Genomic DNA, 16,697 nt, shown 5'->3' on the forward strand with positions numbered 1-16,697 from the left:
AGGAAGATATGCCAGTAATAATCTAGTGCTATTGATGTGCATGTCTAGCCAAATTAAGTGTACTGAAATATATTTGATTTCATTGAAATCTTAACATCCTCTGTATTTTTTACAAGGTGATATTTTTTTCCAGACTTTGTTATCACTTTGTGAGAGATTACTTTTGGACAACAGTTCTACTGGCATTTCCTTCCATGTACTTTATTAAGCTCTGACATTATAAATAATGGGAAAGTAAACCTGCCACTTTTAAACTTGCTAAGTTATGTGGGAAGTTGAGCACATTCTGATCAATCAACTTACCTGGAACAGATCAGGCAGCGGATACTTAATTTTTAATCTTATGCAATGGCAAACGAATGATGGTAAGTTGAGCGCTTTTTTCTACACGCAGAATGAATGTAACTTTTGTCTGAATCTATTACTGTCCTACCACCCACTGTTATTCAGACTTGTTCCTTCCATTCAGAAATCTTGCCTTATGTCCTATAACTTCACAACCACCGAAGACCACTTAAAGACCATTTCTTTGACTTTGGTGGAGAAAGTTCTGGTAATGTTAAATATTGCTGTTGTTATTTTGAAGAGTGTTACACTTGGTTTCTAATTGTTGTAACTGAGAGATTGATTAGAAGTAAGGAAAGATTGTATCTTTTTTGGAATGTTTTTCAAATTGGCAAAGAGTGTTTCAGTCGTTTAAATGGAGAATTTTGTCCTTCCCTCTGATTCTCCCACAAAGGGCATCATGATGGATTTACAGTTCAGTGGAGGAGCAAAGCGTCTGCTGGGCTGTGGTTGGGTGTTCATTACAGTCTCAAAACTGATCCCTGGCTGCAGTTACTGCACAGGTTTGAGAGTAGTGGACTCGTTCCAGCCATATGTTTTGCTTGTGAAAATCAAGTACACAAAACTGAGCTAAGACTTAAAAGTGTTCTATATGAAGAGCACCTTTGGAGCCGAGCCTGGTGGGGGAGGAACACATCTGGGAACAATCACAGATGTTGCGGGAGGTGTCTATTTTTAATTTCACATCCCTTTTTGATGTTGTGTTACCCTATTAAATAATGCATAATTCTGAAGTAATGAGAGATGGAATGGTCACTTTAATACCCATCATAATGCAGGGCCATGTAGACTATGATTTTCACCCAGTTTTGAGTTGAATTCAGTGCTGGAGACAGATTTAAGAAACAAGCCTTGTAAGACATGCATTAACTGTGAATTAAGAGCAGCAAAAAGGAAAGAGGCCTATGAATTGTCTAAGATAGTGGCAATTTGTCTTCTGAAACCATGACAGCTACCTCCTGATTTCCATTATGCAATAAGATTGCAAATAACGTTCTACTGCAGTCTTAATCAATAGAGGGTCACATGATATCCCCTCTGGGGAAAGATCTTATTTACCCATTTAATTGATGTAACACAGCTGCTGGCAAAAGGAGGAGACATCTCTTTTAGTTTTGATTATAGATCCTGCACAAATATTCTTAATAACGTAAAAAATGACAAATTATACCATTTAATGTCTGATGTTGGACCTGCATCTGAAGTCTGTTTTTACACCTTCCTCTCAGAAGTGCATCTGTTATCTCTGCATGAGTAACGGCTTCTGGATAAGGCCCTCAGCAGCACTGTAGAAACCATTCACAATGGTTATACCTCAAGAAGATTAGGAAATTAAGGGTCATTTGCTAGAAATATAGAAGTATAATCGAGTTTGAGTTGTACTCAGACCAAAGGCATGGCTGAAATTCTCAGCTGATGCATCCCCACAACTCTGCAGCTGAGGACCAGGACCTTGGCCCATGGTCACAAAAGCTCCTGGTATGAAATTGTGTTTACTGAATCTTGGTATGAGTCAAGGCTGGGCACTCAGCTGGTGTAAATACCTGTACTTTTATTGAAGTCAGTGATCACTGTCATGCAAATGCCTGTTTCCATTATATCCACAATGAGTGTGATTCATCCATATTTCTGACTAACAGATCTATTCAGCAAGTTGAACCTGTAATTTGAAGTTCAGCGTTGCTTTAATATCTGCTCTGAAGTTCCTAAATACCAGGACTACATATTTTTTGAGAACATTGTTATCCAGTGAAATTTTAATCTATGATGAAATTGTTAGAAGTATATTATATTGCTCAATGTGAATACACAAAGCCTGAAAAATACTATGCTCAGCAGCTTGGATTTTTATGCTGCTATTTTTCTTTTTCTTGCCATTTTTTCTCTTTCTTTTATTGATTTTACAACATAAAACATACAGGTCAATAGTCCTATCTGATGATCTGGTGGATAGCATAAACTGATTCATAGTCATGGTATCCTTTTATCTAAGTGTTTTCATGAGAAGAGGGGAGGGAGGGCAGCACAGAAAATGACCTCGATCTATAGCCTTTCTCCTGGTCAAATGGCTCTCCTTGAATGCTTCTCTGTCCTTTTCTCCTTTTGTGAATTTCCAGGTGCACTATTGCTTAGCAGATGATTTTCTGTAGATCTTAGCCTTAGTAGTTCCAAAACGTTAAGGTCCAAATTTGGACAACGTAAATTTCACCTGTTGATGTTTGTAAAGTGCCTCTGAAAGGTCTAAAACCAGGAAAAACTTGTTCAAGGAATTAACTGTTTGAAAGTGGTCCTCTTATTCCTTGATTAACATTAAGGAGGCTGCTTTTGGCTTCGTGTTACTTTGGTGCTTGATGCAAAAAGATTGTGTGAAACGGTTGCTTATTAAGCTTTCAGAACTTGGAGGTGATCTTGCTGCAAATGTAGCGGAAGAAGTAGAGGACCTTCAGAGGTGAGCACAGAAGGACTGTGCAAGGTAGTAACGCAGTGGCTGCCCACTTAAACAGTTCTTCATGGATCTCAGGGCAGATGGTCCTCACTTGAAGTTGCTGGCTCATCATTTTAAGTTGTTTTTATCAGCGGACATCAGAGGCGGGCTGCTTCACGAGGGAAATTGAGACAGGAGCCAAGGGGACAGCAAGGCAAGAAGGGCAGTGGTCTCAGCCTCACCTGAATGAGAAAAACAAAACAGGTCTGTCCGTGTAACCAGGTTCAGCCAACGGTCCACTGATTGCCAGGCAAATCCATACTACTGAGGCTGTCCAAGGTCAGCAAGGTACAAAGCCAGCAGCATATATCAAGGAGGAGCTAAGGGCAAGGGCGAGAGCCGAAATGTAGCTGTTGAGCAAAGAAGGTGGACAGAGGTCCTGATGAGGCTTCTCATTGCTCTTCCTCACAACTTAGCTGTTTTCCTGGGCTGGTCCAGGGTCACGTATCTGCGCCATTTTGGAGATGATCTCAAACACGTGGAGCCAAATCCAGGGCTGGGGAAGGGAGGCTGTTGCAGAGCCTGTTGATGCATTCAGGGCCTTGACAGTTTTTTAAGCATTTCCTGTGGCAGTGACTGTAGAAATAGGACAGACAGGCATGGGCTGGCTGCTTTCCTTTCTTCTGGTGCACCAGACGCTGCTCTTTCCTCTGGGTAACAAAAAGTGACAGTATTTGGTGTTCATGGTGTGTGTGTTGTGTGTGGGTGGTGTGTGTGGTGTTTTTTTTTTCTCCCCTGGAAATCTTGCTGCCAAGTTGGTTTCTGTTTGGCTGGTAGAGGATCTATGGAGGGGCTGGCTGTCTCAGTTGCCCAGCTCTCACTAGCACAAAGGCAACCTTTCTATTGACTTGATCAGTCAGAATCTTACTCTTACACCCTTCCTTGGTTTTGTCTCACTGAAATTTTGGCTTCCTGTAGGGTGCTCAGGAATGGCCGAGTCGTACCCTTTAGCTGCTTTGTGTGATGCTCGTAAGTGTCTGGGCTGTTCCTGGTCCCTCAAAACTTGGCCTGGAGGAATCAAAAGACTCTGTAACTTAGCTCACTTCATGTATTACGTTCTCTGTATTCAAAGCTTCTACTTGTTTAATGTCTGAATAACTCATGTCAATGGTTAAAATCTGCTGGAAAAAGAGAGACCTTTTTTTACGCTAGTGTCCTCCTATCTAAAAACATCACGCTATTTCTGAACTGCTTGGTACACTCTGTCTGTCACCTTCACACATCTTCTGGCCAATGTCACACCAGGAGCAGCCTAGGGATGATGGTTTGCATGTGAATTGAGATGGGTGGACAGTATGCTTGGTGAATTGCGATCTTAAGCGTTTATGTATATATTTACGTACATGTGTAGAAAGCCAAAGTATTCATCAACAGTTTTATTAATTTCCTTGCCTTTTGCCTTGCCTTACGTTCTGTTCTCTCCTCTTTTCCCAAGACTAAATGAATTCCTCTTTTTAGTCAAATTCCCTTCTTACTGTACCATGGTAATCCACTTTAATAGCTACTGTCTGGAGGGACTAATATTCCTTCATGCACATTTGCCTTATACATTTCATACATTTACCTCTTCAGAAGTACAAGTACAAATGACATTATAGAGTTACTCTTTCAACTTTATGTGCAACCATCCAAAAGGCAAGGGATAATTTCTTTCAGTGAATCTAGAAGTGACTATATTAGTTCCCTCAGCATTTTGTTTATTTGCTTTGATTGTTTCCTTGCCTTATTTTGGGTTTTAGCGTGTATCTTTGGCTGGTAGCCTTGCGCAGGTACCAAGGCTGTGCCTGGATGATGCTTTTTTGAGGCTTGGTTGCAGGTCTTTTTACGTTTGGCTGCCATTTGGTGCTTTTGCTGCATTGTGTTCCAGACCTGCACAAAACAGTAGAGAGGCCTCCCAGAAACAAGGGAATTACCATTGTACAAAGGCGAACCTCACTGAACTTTGTAAATACAGGGCTGTGTATTTAATTGTGGCAATAGAGTGCATCTCATGATTGAAGGGAGTATGATGTAAATAAAACATTTTACACATGTAATTTCATTTACACACATAATTAAAATAACATTTTACCACATAATTTCAGAGAGCACCTACGTACTTTTGTGAGGCAACGTGAAGCAGACACAGATCCTGATCCTGACTCTGTATCTACAGAAATTTTTGCACCTCATGAGCATTACTGACCTCAGAGGCTCTAGGGGGATGCAGGAGTCAGTCTGTTCCATGTCTGACTCAAGGCTTTACCATATACTTTATAAGAAGTGAAGAACAGGCTCAAGAATTTTACCCAAAATATTGGCATTCATTAATAAAAAATGTGCTGCGCTGATAAAATATATCAATTTTCTGTACGTTGTGTCAAGCTACATTTGTCAATAACATTTTCTGCTTCATAGCATTTGAAATAGGATGATTTTTCTTTTTTGGTGGTTAAAACATATGTGGAAAATCTTGTGTGAAGTGTGAAGAAAAATTGTTGTTAGTAACAGGAAGACGACTGAAACATTTTGAAATCAGCTCTTAAGATGAACAGATTTGTTTTACTTTTGTTCTAGATAATATTTTCACTTTCTGAATAATTTTTAATTATAAAAGGAACCCATTGCCAATACATCCTGTTTAATTTTACAGTGTGTTTTGTAGCTTATTACAAGCACATATCTGTTTAGTGCCTGAGCATCTTGTCTTGTTATTGGCTAGAAAATACTGTTATAATCATTCATTTTTTTTCTCTTTTTTTCATAATTCAGTTACTTTTACATAGAAACAACATTCATATGTCTTTATATTCCCATGGCAGTAGATACTTGATTATGCAAAAACCACTTTTAATTCAACCATGGTTCTTCTGTCAGTACTGGGTTAAATGTGTTATGGCCAAGAGAGGCAAACACCAGGTCAACACCAAGATAAAATGATAGGTACAACAGATACTTTGTAAGTATCAATAATAAAACAGTTGGGAATTTTTTTAGTTGCAGCCAGAGGAAATAATAGGTTTTCAGATTCTGTGAAAACTGCTAGGACTGATTAGCATCAGATTTTATTTGTGCTAAGCTGCTTGAAGCAAGGGAGTACAAAAGCAACTTGATGCATTCATTTAGTATTTTACAGTATATTAGTTCCTTAAATTTTTCTTTAAAGATTTAATATTTTTAGTCTTTTCCCATTCCTGGATGGAGCTATAACTACTGATTAGGGCAAAGGGACAATCTGGTTTTCTGTATCATTTTCCATGTTTGTCATTGGCTTGCTACAAGGCTTGAGAAGCATCTCCTGACCTTTTTGTGCTTCTCTTTTGTCATTTTGATTTGCTTGTATTAACCGTTTCGCGGGAACAATTGGAAGCTTGATTAACGTTTTTTAAAAGGTTTAAGATGTCTCCCCTCTTTTTGTAGGCAAACTGAAGCTGTCTAAAATGTTGAGGTTTTTATGTCATTCCATAACCACAGTAAGTGAGCACCTTACCAAGAGTGTAGCTATTAAAGACCAATGGTCTGATTTTCTTTCTGTTTCCCTGAGGGCAGTTGGGACTATATATATGTGTGTGTGTGTATATATACAGACACACACACACACACATATATATATATATATATCTCTTTCTCTAACATGAAGGAAACTGTGTGTATGGAGAGATTTACTTCACCCTTTCATGGCTGAAGTTTTCCTGAGTTCCTACCACTGTATTAGGGTTGTTTGTATGTGACAGAGGCCCCTGAGTTATTTGTTAAATAGTACCTATATTAATAGAGATATCAGTCGTAATTTCACAAATGGGAAGACCAGAAGGCTGAGAAGAGTCTAGCAGTTCAATAAGAGCTCACTTAGGCACCGAAACACAAACTCTGCAGTGGGCTTTTTAAAAAAATTTATGTTAATAGGAGGCACATTTTACGTCTCTGCTAGTAAACAAAAAGCATAGTTCTCTGGCATCAAGGCCAGCTGACACAGATCATCCACATCCATATCATAAACTCCTTTATTCCCCCAAATCATGGGGCTGCAAGATTACAGGGAGGGAATGATTCCTGAACCCATGCTGTCTTCTGAAGCCTGTCTGGAAATCGGGAGACTTGGCTGGCACTGGTCGTGGCTGAGCTATGGACCGTCCTGACAGTGTAGCAGTGGAGGCAGCTGAGCTGTTGCTGGGGGATGTGCTCTGAAATGATGTGATTCACCAATGTAGACGTCACTGCCAATTTCTCAGGACAGAGCTCCTCTGTTCCTACGTCACACTGAAGGGAAACCAAGACACTGCAAGGATCATTGATGCTGTTGCAGTGTTTTAGTACAGCAATGTTAATTTTATTAGCCATGATGAGAACTAAATTAAGACTTCCCCCCCCCCCCCCCCCCCCCACATACAGTGACAGCTGTGCAATATGAATAGTTCTGCATTCTGACTGTCATCAGAAACCAGGCACTATTGTGTGTTACAGCCAACTGGTAGATTTTATGGGTTTGTGTATTTCCATCCTCATTATTTTCCCTAAAGCATATTGTGCTTTTAGGATTAAAGTGGTTTAGAGTGCTTAAATGTATATCCTTGTGTTTGCTAGCATTTATCAGAGAAAAATAGTAATCTAAACAAAAGTTTTACTAAAGGACACTAGCGCTACATGAATGAATTAAATAGCCAGGAGCAAAATGCTCCTCTGGGCTGGGATCTACATATGCTTTCAGCAAGATATGATGTCCCCTGTCCTTCTGACAGGACAATTAAATGTTTAAGTGAGGCCTTAAATTAGGAAGCTGTTTGCCCTTGGCTGCCTGTGTCCTCAATAGAGAGAGTAAAATGCTTTCAGAGAGGGACTGGATCAGGTGTATGAGTGTGGATACATCTTTCACGTTTACAGAAAGATGATGGGTTGAGCCATGCTTGCATTTTCACCAGGCAGAACCTCTTCTCACTGGAAGGCTTTGGAAGCCTTGCATGGAAGTGATAGGTGGCTCTGTACACATTTACAAGAAGATTTTTAAACACCTGCAAAGGTGGTGCTAGTTTCTTAATTCCTTCCTCACTTTCCTGTGGGAGCAATCTTACTCATCTCCTTTTCTCTTCCATTTCCCACCTGCTCTATTTCTCTCTCTTGTTGTCTTAAGAAAAGCTACTCTTTGACTACTGTTCTCAATAATTTTCAAGTATGTAATTCCGTACTCTCCAAACAAACTTTTTTCAGACAGGCTGAATAAGCAAGGCTCTGACTGGGTGTCAGTTTCTGCAGGTTGTGAGGAAGAGTGGGTCAGGAGGAGGAAGAGCTGGAGTTTGAGCAACTTTTGAGTGGGACCTATCTATGGGGATAACAGGAAATAAGGGAAATGCTTGTTGAGAGGTTGAGCCCTAAAGGGACAAGGGTCTTTCCTTTTTACCTCACTGTAGGATTTCTTGTCTGGCGCTTCAGATAGATACCTGGCTCTAACTCGTCTCTGAAAGAAATTATTTCTGATAGCAATGCTGAGATGTGCCTTGGTATTGTGAGATCTCTCTTCCTATTGTATTTCTTTTACAGCTTGAGACTGTGGAACAGGAGCAAAAGTGATTTCTCTGAGCTGAAATAATTCATATTTTGAGTTTTGGCTTATGTTCTTTCATAGAACGTGCCTCCAGCATTTAGTTGCGTAGCAGCAGTATTTGTAGAGGCAGAATCAGCATCTTTATTCGTTCTCCACCAGTACATTGATGCATGTGGCTCTTCTATAAACTTAAAAGTAGCAAAAAGATGATAGCCCATTTTGGGTATCATTGTACAAAAAGCTCCTAACAACTTCCTTTAGATTTTTCCTTTGGTAGTGGCTGTGTCACGTCTATAATGCCAATATGGTCATCTTGCAGGCTGGGTAAAATTTTGTCAATGGTAGCGCTGATCCCCCATGGTGATTGTTTCTCTCACTCAGATAAATTTTCTTCATTTTTTGTTTGTAAAGTCCTTTGAAATATTAAGGTCTTAGTGAAGAGTTATCACCATGGTTATACTTCGGTTATTCATCACAGAAACATTTCAAAGAGGTTATGGATCCTGCAGTAGTTCTCCAGGCCTGACACTTCCAAAACAAAGCCCAAGAAAAGAGCTGAAGAAAGGGCTGGCTTACTTGCCATTCTTATTTCTTCTTTTGGTGCCATGAGTACGCTTTGGTTTTATCAGTAGTGCTGAAACACAGAAAGTCCCCTTCCAGAAGAGCTGACTTCCCTGACTTGCCAGTCTAGAAGGTGTGCCATATAAACACAGGTGAAGTCATAGGAGGTATCAAGACTTGCCTATTCAGGTGGTATGTGAATGGGTTATTAAGTGAAGTGGAGCATGGGCTGAAATGTTGCAATGCACTGCTATAGAAGACATTATGTACTGGCTAATAATAGAAAGGAGGGAATATATAATGGCCGCATGTGTGCTTTTGTACGTGTATGTTTGCTGTGTTACTATATTACTGTAAAGTCATTGGCTGTGGACTATATAGTCCAAACAGCCTTTCAAGAGAGCACTGTGGGAGAAGAGAACGTATCTTGGAAATCCAAGATGAGGAACTCATTTATCATTAGGAGCAGCATAAAAAATCCTGGGGATTCAAGCTGTGCTCAGCCCTATGGTGTCTGGGACCAAACAAAAACCTGTCCCGCAGAAAGAGACAAACAGGCTGTCAGGGCTGCTATCATCCACTGAATGGAAAGTGCAAAGGCCTGCGAATTCCAAGACTGCACAAGGCTTGCTGCAGGGGCACGACTTGTCGTAAGATTCAGGATCTGGCTTCTGCTGAGTTCAGGAGCAGTAGTTAAGTAGTGTAAATGACTACATTCTTCTGTAGCCAGATGGATGGGACCTGCTTATTGAATTCTGCTTACTCAAAAGGGGAAGACAGTCTGATTTTTTTGTGTCACTTTTAGTCTTGTTTAAATGAGGAAGAATCCCTGGGAGAGCAACGAATTCTGGGGAAGCCAGTGAATTATACCACTGTAGAACTGAGTTTATCCAGAGGCAAATAATGTCCTGTGTCCATGCAATATTGCATCCCATTGGTGTGCCTGTCAGTAAGCTTTCTGTCCAGTATGGGAATTCGACAGGTATGTAGCAAAAGCGGATATGGGTCCTCAATTACTGCTTCGTGGCATTTTCAGATATGATTGTGGTGATGCTCTTTCGGCCTCAGTCTGCAAAGAGATTAGGATATGTTCAATTGGAGGAGAGTTGATTAGTTTCTATGGGACAGTACTGGTCTTGCGGGAGCTGGCAATCTCATCTCCGCAGGCATGCCTCTGCAGAGTGGCTTTTTTAATATAGACTAACTATAAACATAACACCCCAAATTCTACTGATAAAGAGAAGTTAGTAGAGCACGGACATATATAGCTAGGATATTGTTTCAGGAGGGAAAATAGGTTGACTATTAGAAAAAAATATTGTGAAGAAGTACTCTGTTGTACATTGTCCAAAGGTTAATCCAGTTGTGTAGGATAGGAGAAATGCCAAATTTCCTACTTCCAAGCTTTCTGAAAATTAGATTGGCTAGAAGTATAAAAATACATTTTTGTATCAGCAGGACAATGATCTAGGTAGAGTAACCAGTGTTTTCCACTCCTAACTTTGATGATTCTGTTTGCGATCCTTTGCATACCAAAGCTTAGGATTTAAAAGTTACCAGCTGCTATATTTACTTCCTAAAGTGTGAAGAAAACATGTATTGTCCTGAGGATTAAAGGGCTGATTCTCTTTGTGCTCAGTTCAGGCAGAGCTGAAGTGTTTGAAATGAAAGTAAAAGCTATTAGAAAGCATGAAACATGAGAGAAAAATAATGTGTTTATGTCTTCTTTGTTGGCCATGATTTGATGATGCCCTTTGAAAGTTTAAGTGTAAACATTTATCTTCTTAACCAGCATTTCTTTTTTTGTACGTTACAAACAATTCCACTTGCAAAACCTAAATGCAGTCAGAGCTGTTGTTTCAGCCCACTGGGAACTGTTTTGCCAAGTATCTTCTGAACAGCAGAAACTCATCATCTGTGAGCTAGTTCACATCTCCAGTACCAGCTGAACAGCAGTTTGGAAACTGGGTGTGTAAGGGATTTGAGACAAGATGTACTGCAGAGGAAGAATAATATTGCTAGGGCTAGTCTTGTGGACTGCAGTATGAAGGGAGGGTAGCTGTGCTGTATACAGGAGCGTGAAGAACTTGCAGTTGGAACAGATGCTGAGAGTGCCCTGTGACTCAAGGTATGATTTCCTGCCGTTCCTGCCAAGTTTCAAAGCTTGTGTTTTTCTTTTTTTATTTCTATTTTTAGGCTGAATAGCAAAGGACTTGTGCTTCAGGAGTGAAGATTTACCATTCAAGTTATCCTTACTTTATTGCATCTTTGCATACACATCGAATAATATTTGATTCTGGTGTGCAGGAGAGAATGAGAGTAAAGATGTAAAAAGCTGATGAAAACACAGGGTATTTTTGGGATGGGTCACATAATCACTCGGCTCAATGGCAAGCTGCAAAGCTTTGTCTGAGTGTGACAGACTACCCTCGCTGTGTGATAGTGCCCATTGAAGCCTTACATCCTTTGTCTTGCTTCACCACAGATTTTCTCTTTGACCTTGGGCAAGTCACGCAGAAGTGAATCCTCAGCCTGATGGCCGATGCCCGTGGAGCTGGGTGCCCAGTGGCTTTGGATGACTCAAGTCTAGGGTCCCCCACCCCTGCTTCCTTGGTTGTAGCACTTCTGTGCCCAAAGGGATTTGTGAATATAAACACTCCTTGATAATCAGATATAAGAGTTGAGGGGTGTGTGCATGTAAGTACCTCAGATAGCTAGTTCTTAACGAGGGATTCCTTGTATCCTCTTACATAGGTCCCTCCCCTGGGTTTTGCTATGAAAGGGGATTATCCAGCTCACTGTGCAACTTAAATATGCAAGTCATCAGTCTCTGGAGCAAGTGGTGAAGCCTGCTTGACCTGCAGTCAGAGACTGTACATCCCCCTTAGGAAACCATGACAGTCAAAGACAGAGAGCCCCAGAGTCAGGAAAAAATATTTGGATTATTGCCCAGTAAAATTAAAATCGTTAAAACTCATCTCTGCAATCTGTATTAGAGTGATTGGGAAAAATGAATGTCTGCCATTATTACAACAAAGCATGAAATTAAGTAGTGTAGGATAGAAGAAAATTAAGACAGGTGTGTGCAAATGTATGTTCTACTTAGCTGAGTGGATTTTTTTTTGTTCTTAAGTGCTTGAGAAGAGTGACAGTCAAATCAGTTTTGTAAAAGACTTACTAGCTGACAATTGTTCCGGTTTATTTCTTGGTGTCTCAGGAACCATTTTTTTGTTTGTTTGTTTCATTTTTCATTCTGATTTCATTAGAAGTTTGTTTGCTTATCTCTAACTTGAGTAAAAAATCCCTATGAATAGTGCAACTTCTGGCAGCTGTGTGGCAAATATCTGCCTCATCTATTTACTGGGAGTGAATCAGGAGCAGAGAGCGCCTTCCACACCTTTTAGAAAAAGTGATTCCTATTTTTAAATTTTCTTCTTATCAGTTGTTTTTAATATACCCAAAGCATGAATGCAATATTGTGAGCAAGGCTGTGCAAGTAATTAGTCAGTTTGACAGCTGAACTGAAAATAAACATTCATTTTAATCTGAACTAAGATGATCATGTTGAATTGGGATTTGGGGGCTTTTTTATTTGGTTGTTTTTGATTTTTTTATTTTGTTGAGGAAAGCTCTCCAAAATGTTTTGTTCTGTCCTAAATGCTAACTTATATTCCATGTGAAACAAAATATTTTATTTCTATTTTGGAAATTTCATAATTTAAAAAAAAGTGATAGGTTTGAAATGCCAGTGTTGGGTACCATTCATTAAGTGGTGATGCCTCTCTTCTTATCACAGCATGTTTACTCATGACTTACACAAGGCTCTTGGGCAAATTCTTCCTTTTGGATTCAGAGCAGGGAATCAAATACAGTTTTAGGAGTTAGGACAGCTCAACTCCGGTCCCCACAACAACAGACAAAACTGCTTTATAGTAAAATTAAGAGTTTTGGTCACTGAGGGTGAGAGCCCTGCAGAAGCTGGGACGCCGGAGCACTCTGTATAATTTAGCTTCCCTGAACTTCCACCCTGTGACTTTTTTTTCTGCCAGAACACGTCTTACCCCACCAGTCTCCTGTGTGCAGGTCTTTCCCTGGAGAGCTCTAATCTTGGAACTCTTGTCAAAACAGGCCTGTAATTGTGCGTCTGCTTCTTTGAAAACTCCTTCCCGCTCTTCTCCCTCTGAACAGCTGTACACAAGTTAACACTGCTGTTGCCAGATACTGTCTATTCACTGCTGATATGCTTTCACAAGGGGAACATTTTATTTCATCTATGCTAAAATTCATTAAATATTCATTAGAGCAATGATTTGAACTTACCTGTCCCTGTTTCTTGCTGAATACTGGACTATACAGTGAATTACTCTCAGGTGGGTCCGATAGAAGCTTAATTGTTTATGAAAACATGAACAGCTTCAGCAGTGGAGGATTTCATGCCAAAACCCCTGTAACTCAATGGTTAGTTGTTCCCAGCTGAGTACTCTAACCACCAGGCTATTAAGTATAATACAGGCAGCTACTGCAGCCTCATTTTTCCTTTTGGAACATACTTGTGCATTGAGAGGATAAATTAAAAAAAAAAAAGTGACAGATACCTGGTGACAGAAAGCAGAACCAACAGAAGACCTTTAAAGAAGTCCTGCTGGATGCCATAGGGAGGAGACCTAACAGTAAAGCACATTTGAATACTGAAACATTCATTTAGATGCTTTAGCCATGAATTTCCAAGCTCTTATCTTTAAGATGAAGTTTGAAAGTTTTGGCCAGGGTGGTAAGACAAGATTTGTCTCACCCCTATCTTCAGCTGCCTAGTTTAACATAGACCTCAAGGACAGACCTGTATATTCATATGAATGGTGGAATCATCCCCTGTGAGTCTGAAGTGCAAGTGGACTTCTGGAGGTACCTATGTTCATCAATCGTAGATGATGAATGTGAGTTACAAAGACTAGGAATTTCTAACCACCTACTGCTATACAATACTGACCATCTCACTTCTGAACTGTCTAAATGCTAAGCAGGTCCTTCAGTATCTAGGGCTGATACCTCTGCAGTGCAAAACCCTTGCCATGAACTGTCTTATTTACATGCTCTCATAAAATATAGGTGATTTCTGTCCTTGACATACAGGCTCGTAATCACTTTTTTGTTTTACACATAGAGCTTTATAGAAGGACTGTAGAGATTTTTGTTTTGAATATAGAAAATTGGAGGACACTCCCACAACAGCTATTGGCAGTGATATTTGCCATTCTTTCTTTCTTTAGGCTATTGTGAATATTATGGATACTATAGTTATTTAGACAGACTGATACCATAATGATAAATAATGTATTTTACTTTACAGCTCCTTTTTTGCAGCAGTGCTCCAGGCGCGTCCCTATAATACACTAAAAAACCATCAAAATACTAAAACACACAGAAAATGAACCATAAAAATAACATCAAATGAACAAATAAAATAATTGGACTATGACGGAAGCTTTTTTTCAAATCGAACGGACAAGTCTCTGAACAGTTGAGTCTGTGGCATTTCTTAACTTGAAGGCTCAGGATATGGGGAGGGCTGGAGGAGGCAAGGGCAGCATACAACCAACATTTTCTGCAAGTCATAATGGAAGAATACAGTAGTTATGACTTTAATTGGGTTACTTTTCAGATCCACTGGCGGAAAAAAATTGAGTTATGGAGTTAGATGTCAATATATATGAATCTCACTGATTTTAGTAAAAGCTTCTGTTGAAAAGATTAAGGGGAAAAAAGTCATTAAGAAACATCATACACACATTTATTCCCACTTTATTTCACAAGGGCTGAATTCTGCACTCCCTGCACTGTACCGCAAACCAAGGAGAACAGAAAAGGATGGCAGGAGCCTGAGACCTGTGAGCAGGCAGTGCTCCATGGCCCCAGCTGCCACCCCAGGCACTGCACCAGGGTGCCTAAGGACAGCAGAAGTGCAATAGCCCTACATCACAGTGGCTCTGCTTTTGGAGAAGTAAGGGTTGTCCTATGCCTCAAACCAGCTTGTGAGCTTGTGCATATGCTGCTATTAGCATCAAATTATATCTGGCAGTGTATCAAATAGGGACTTTGCTTTGGTTTACAAAACCCAGCCATGTGTGTTCTTTGATGTGCTGGAGCAGCCTACCCTAAGCCAACAAGTTAAAAACCATCCTCCCTGCCTACATGGCAGGTTGTCCTTTGCACCAGGAAAGCCTGTGGCAGCTGAACGCAGGCTTTGCAGGAGGGAGATCTCGGTATCCTGGGCCAAGTGTTCTCTCGTGGGCGTAGGCTCAGTTTCCGTCCGTAGCAATGAGAATGTCTGAGGCTGGTTTCGGGGCATTAAGTGACTCATGGAAATTTAGTGCAAAATGGTACGTGAAAGTTTTGTCTTCCTTTGGTTACTGCTGGAAAGCATTCCAGAGTGGTGTAAGTTAAGCAACATTTATTGCTGCCTTAGAAAAAAGTGAGAGAAATACTTTGGTCTTTTCATCATACAGGCCGGTGTATCACTTTGGTATGGCTGATGATCATATGAGTGACTTGAAAATTCTCCCTAATGAGCAAGTAAACAAACCTTGATAGTAATACTGCAAATTGCAAAATGCAGCTACAGACTTGTCCTAGAAAAGCTTAACAGCAATTAATGTATTTTTAAGCAAAGGATTATCAAGCAGGCACCAGTAGAAAGGCAAAGTTAGTAAAAGTCTGCTGCTGGTAAAACCAAAAATAATATTACTTCCATATTATTTCTATACTTGTTTTTGGAAAATTATTTAACTTGCCGTAAGTGATGTCTGAACTGGCCATCTATCACTGCACAGTTTGTCTGCAGTACTTAGAATTTGAACACCCAGAATGACAAGTGTAATTACATGCTTCTGAAACATATGCCATAATTTATGGCTATTAAGCAAATATAAACAAGAGATCAAATCCTAGTGTAAGCAGTCATCCAAGAAATCATCTTGACATTTATTTCATTAAAACCTTTCTTTCAGTAAGACAGTGAGAACATACCTGAGTGCTATCAGCACATCTGCAGATACTTGCCAATTATTGTGTGTTTGCGAAGCAAAGAATCAGGTACATGCATGCAGTTAACACTTAATTTTCAGTTGTGTTTTGCACATGTAGTTACGTAGGTGTTTATCATGCTCCCGTACTGTTATTATTAATCTCCCACAGGAGATTAACATATAGGACTTAAATAGCAACAGCCCTTTTCACCTATTTATACTCTGTGTTAACATTCAATGTAGTTTGAATTAGAAAACTGAGTAAAAAGACTCAAGCCCTAGAGAGCTGGTGGTTTGTTGGCTTGAGATCCTGCTAGGAAGAGGAGCAGAAGAAGAGGAGTGAGGCTGGGTGTGCTGGGTGAGGTAGCCCCAACACAGCCTGGCCGGTCGGTGCCGTACTTGGCGAGGCTTAGCTGCAGACGTAAGTGTGGGAGCAGGCTGGGCACTCGAACTCCCAGCTGGGGTCTTCCATGCCCTGTGTCTTACTGCTGTACTGAAAAGGCAGTCGGGTTGCTAATATTGTGTAGATTGTTAAATTGATTTTTATTTCCTGGTGTCAGCATTACCCTTGAGACTCCATGTCTGCTTTATCCCTCCTGCTAAGCGGTGCTTTACTGCATGAACACTGCTAGAGAAATCTGAGAACAAGTATAAGCCAATATTTAGAAAGGCGGGGGGGGGAGACAATTTTGGCAACCAGTCACTGCCAGGGGAAAAATGATGCAACAGCTGATATAAATGGTACCAATATAGAATGAAAATATCA

At 40.2% G+C, this 16,697-nt stretch overlaps 1 protein-coding gene across 1 annotated transcript in view; it reads left to right on the forward strand.

The window, feature by feature from the left end:
• Nucleotides 1-16,697, forward strand: part of LOC104167623 (metabotropic glutamate receptor 8-like) — a gene marked incomplete at its 3' end in the record, with an annotated part of 62,554 nt that overhangs the window by 939 nt on the left and 44,918 nt on the right. The gene's annotated exons all lie outside the window — the stretch shown is intronic.

Source organism: Cariama cristata, unplaced genomic scaffold, assembly GCF_000690535.1.
Source record: "Cariama cristata isolate BGI_N322 unplaced genomic scaffold, ASM69053v1 scaffold14449, whole genome shotgun sequence".
In the NCBI taxonomy this organism is placed as follows: Eukaryota; Metazoa; Chordata; class Aves; order Cariamiformes; family Cariamidae; genus Cariama; species Cariama cristata.